The 4,978-nt window shown below is 34.3% G+C and overlaps 1 long non-coding RNA gene across 1 annotated transcript in view; it reads left to right on the forward strand.

Moving 5' to 3' along the window:
• Window positions 1–4,673, forward strand: part of LOC136837749 (uncharacterized) — a 12,807-nt gene extending 8,134 nt beyond the window's left edge. The window contains exons 2-3 of the long non-coding RNA XR_010852752.1: window positions 794–979; window positions 4,230–4,673. This is a non-coding gene — a long non-coding RNA (uncharacterized lncRNA). The remainder of the gene's footprint in view (window positions 1–793; window positions 980–4,229) is intronic.
• Window positions 4,674–4,978: the final 305 nt, after the last annotated feature.

The following is a 4,978-nucleotide window of genomic DNA, read 5'->3' on the forward strand; positions in this document are numbered from 1 at the left end:
ATTATATGTACACTATTTAGTATAGTACACCTTTAATAACGAGTCAAAAATACCGAGATACATAGATGTATATTGACTTCTTTTATATTTTTTTTTTATATTTTTCTAGAGAACGAACAAGCTCTTATCGTAGAAAATGGGTAGTTTTAGTAGGATACTGAAGTAAATTTCTCGCTTTCTACTGTTCTGAATTGGCAAGTCATACAGACATTGTACGACAATTTGTCGCACAGTGTCACTAACAGGGCGATATCGAGATACATAGATACATATTTACTTAGATATTATATTTTTTTGAGAGAGAGAGAGCCAGTTTTTGATGAAGATAATGTGTATTTTAGTAGGAAATTAAAGTACATTTCTCACTTCCACCTAAAAAGTCATACAGAATGTTTGCGAAAAAATTTCGCTCAATGCCGCACAAATACCGAAATGCGGTGAATAAATAAAAAAAAAACACTTAAAATTTTTTTTAGCAATAATATTTCAGGACATGTTTATTTAGACATATACCAGTCCAAAACTGTAAAAAACTAAAAATCGATAATTCCTCGAAATTCGGCCCCTTAAGAGCACGAGTTTGAAAAAATAGAATAGTCCGTGACTGACGCTAAGCCTTTTGTTAATAATGACCTTTAGATTTGCAACTTATCCCATATCAGTTCGTTTTTCTTCAAGAAAACTTACTACGTTATACCAATTTTGATCTTTTAACCCAAATCAGGAACGTGTCATGATCATTTTTCTTCCTATTTGAATAGTTTGTTCTAAAGGAAGTACATGTCTATTACAGCCTCGGCATTTTCGCTATAATCCCTGTACGATGAACGGAGAACAGGGTGGCTTGGATAAAAACGACTTTTCGAAGAAGGAGGAGGAAAGTGCAAACGAAGATGAAGTCACGTCGTTAAAATACAGAATACTTTATATTTTCTTCATTGGATTTCTCTACTATATGTGGCTGAGGATTAACACGCACGTAAGGACCTCTTTCTCGTTTACTTTATAAATTTAGGGCATTTGTGGCTTTATCGATAGGGCTTGTTTTAATGTTCCGTTTTCCTTGCTTATATACTGCTCCTTTAAAACCTGCAAAGTCCTGAAAAATGACACTTGGAATTTTTCCACGAGATCATTTTCCTGGGTGAAACTCAAGAATAGAAAATGTCGTGTTCTGTATCCATTGAGAGGAATTCTAGCTAATTTTACTTGCTCTGAACAAAATATTACGAAGAGCATATGCCGATTATTTTAGTCTCTTGACAATTTATAACAACAATGGTAACAGATCAACATGCCTGTACTACTAACTTTTCCAGATGTAAGTCCTTATCTCTTATATTTGTGCAAGTTAAGTAACTCCAAAGCTCTTTCCGACGATCTTTCACAACGAACAGGTTTCTTACTACGAGATGGCTGTCTCAAGGCCACCGTCTTCTTACTGTTTGTATGATTCTCTATCTAGGTAACTATATTGTATATTGATGTAGGAGCGAACAAACCATAGGCGCTTCGGTGCAATTTACACCGAAACGTCTCGTAAATAAATAAAAATAAAACTATAGTTGAGTGTCTAAGTAAAAACAATTAACTTTTTAGAGTTAAAGTTAGAAGCTACTCGGCCTTGCCATTTCTGTCTATCTTACAACGCTTCAACGGATATACCCTTCCTTCCCTAGCTCTATTTTTCCATGTAAAATAAGTCTAATCCTTCGGGCCAGCCCTAGGAGAGCTGTTAATCAGCTCAGTGGTCTGGTCAAACTAAGGTATACAATACTTAACTTTCTACATGCGTTAGGTTTTCCTCTTCTTTGGTCTTAACCTTGAAAAAATCAATCTGATTTTTACCCACAGTGAATTAAAATCTAAGAGTATTATTTGGACAGTGCTCTGGCGGAATTCACGCTGATATTTGAATGCCTCCATTTCTCTCAAAACTTATTTAAATGCACAGGTGGAAAGTGCAGCATTAAAAGTAGCTGTAATGTGCTGTCACGTCAAAATAAAATTTTTATTAATCATCTCTCCGAACGAGGCATAGAATTACGTTCATGAACTTTTACTATTTTTCTTTCAAGATAAAACGGACTCGCCTATTAGTATTTGAGATTGGACAGACAATGAATGAAGCAATAGAGGTCAAGCACCCCATTCGAATCTGACTTAATAGGCAGGAATTAATAAACTGTATGGCCAATATTCTTTTCTAAGTTTGCAGTTTTTTTTTTTTTTTTAAGTGAAATACTGCTCTGAAACATTAGTTAAACCAGTTAAACCATATGCATTGAAGCAGCATTTAGAAATGACATCCAATAATGTTTTTGTAAAACAGAATGGTAAATTAACGTAGTTTACGTGAGATAACTTCTTAACTTCACATTTCTGCAAAAATAATGTAAGTTTTTAGTTTCGATGTTTGACTTTGACGAAAATGGTTAAAGTTTTGGCATTGGGTTATATTTTGATTATCATGTACATTACATAAAATATTAAAGAGATTTTTTTATTGCGTGGTAATCATAAAATAACTTAGATAATCCTTGAATATTATCGAGCACAGTAAAGTATCTTGCTACTTTTAATTACTTTGCAAGTCCTTGAGAGCCTATTAGGTTTTTACTACATTCCATCAAAAAAAGCATAAATAAAACAAAAAAAAAAATTCGGTAATCAGGTTTTAGATGTAAATCCCCACTTGGCGAGCGACTCCCAGAGCGATAACAACAGCTCACAGAGTCACTCAACAAGTCATTTCCCAAATGTATAAACTTCTCGGAGGTTAATGCGCGGCATTAGTGAGATGTTGCTCGGGGAGCCTTTTACCCAAGCTCTCGGATTAGTAGATCTTAGAGAGACTCCCTTACTCGAAGCGACCTTTCCAACTTGAGTCGTTGGTTTGTTTTCCAAACTACCTTCATAGTTACTTATCTGCTTTCCTCACGACTTCCTAGGTCTGCAGTCTTGTACTTTCATGTTCATGCACTCTTTTCTGTGCCTTGATGCCTCAGTTTGGTTGAACATTTACTTCTTACTAAAAGTCATTGCATCTTCTAATTATCCTTCGGTCGTTCTTGTAATTTAGATTGTTCCATTTTTTTGTCTGGTTGCTCGGTAACCAATTGGTTCTTAGCCACGTAAAATAAGTCTAATCCTTCTGGCCAGCCCTAAGAGAGCTGTTAATCAGCTCAGTGGTCTGGTTAAACTAAGGTATGCTTAACTTTTCACAGCCATCAAAATCTGTTAAGTGACTATTGTGGCCTTTAATTTGGTTTGCATTCCTTTCGCACCGTTTGTTTTTGATGAAGCTTTCAGTGTGACTATTAACAGTACTTTTACTACTAAATTAGGCATATTAGAACATTTTCCAATTGCCACTACTTTACCGATGCCGGCTATTAATTCCTCGTAAAATAACCCTGAATACGAATAAGTAAATATTGCCCGTAATGAACCAAACAAAAACTTCTTTCAGTTTTCTTCTGAAGATGGAAAAGAAACCCAAATTCCTGTGTATAACTTGTTTATTTGTAAAGATTACCTGTGTACTTTATAACTTGTTAGGAAGATTTGGGCCTTGAACCAGCCTAACTACCTCATCTTTACATGTTAAATATTTACAAATAAACAAGTTTTAAAACTGCCCATAATAATGTTGATATTTATCTATAACTGTTTTCGACTCTGTTTAACAAGAGTAGCATACTAGTAATATTTGTTTTTGAGAATCAGTAGCACACGCAAATATTTATCTCTATATTTTATTTCCTTTGTGAGTGGCGCTGGAATTCACGGTGTACCTTGTTTTTAATTTGAATTTTACTACCAAGAAATTAAAAATGTTTATGGCATCGTTGCCAAGTCTTTTACAAATAGGCTAACCCCTCTTCATTTTCTATGTATTGAACAGTAGACTATACAAAATGCATTAACAGAACAGCATGTTTTGGTATCGTTACACCTACCTCGGGCGTGCTCTACACACACACACACACACACACACACACACACACACACACACACACACACCGTTCAATGTAGCCAGCGAGTTTTTTTTATTTTTATAAAGAACATTTTGACCTGATTTGATCATCCCGACTTTCAACATGTAGCTTTATCATTTACAATCTTTTCGAAAAAAATATATATTTATTTTTTGTAGTTTTCGATTATTGCAATAATATTATTTTTAGAGAGTAATTTCCTTATTACTTTGTTTGGCATTTTCGCAGTACGACAGATTTGCAGCCCTATATGAAGAGCAACAAAGAAAAGCCCTTGAACGTCTCGATTTCGACAAATTCCGGAGAGAGCACCCTCTTGCCGCAGAGGCGCTGATGGAAGGATGGGATTCAGAAGTTGAATACGCTGAGCCTGAGATTTATGGAGTACAAGAAGTGGAATGGAAAGATAAGAGGGATCGTAGGAACCGCAGATGAAGAAGCAGGCTTCGAAAGATGGAATTTTAACATTCAAAATTTTAATCGTCGATATTTACGCACGTCATAGTACTCAAGTTTTTTATCACAATATGATTCTAAAATCATAAGAAATTGCCTTGCTCCCCATATATTATTCTGAATATATTTTTATATGGTATTTGATATCACTATCTTTATACATACACACACACACACACACACACACATATATATATATATATATATATATATATATATATATATATATATATATATATATTTATCATAGATATATTTCCCTTTTTCATAGACGAACGCATCTTAGTTTTATTGTGGATCACTTTTAAAAACCTCTTCATCTCAAAGGCTGTAGGATCAGACTTCCGCATGTTTTTAATCAACGTAAGTATAGAGCGCTTTGATGTTTCAATCGTATGAAAAAAATGTATTTTTACTCCATATATACTCTACAACTGTTTTTATACGAATTTTCCCGTATACTTTCATCCACTTATTTCTCGGTTCTATTTATTGTTCAAAGGCATTTCAGATGTTAGAGT

The sequence above is a fragment of the Macrobrachium rosenbergii genome, chromosome 59, assembly GCF_040412425.1.
Source record: "Macrobrachium rosenbergii isolate ZJJX-2024 chromosome 59, ASM4041242v1, whole genome shotgun sequence".
Lineage (NCBI taxonomy): Eukaryota > Metazoa > Arthropoda > Malacostraca > Decapoda > Palaemonidae > Macrobrachium > Macrobrachium rosenbergii.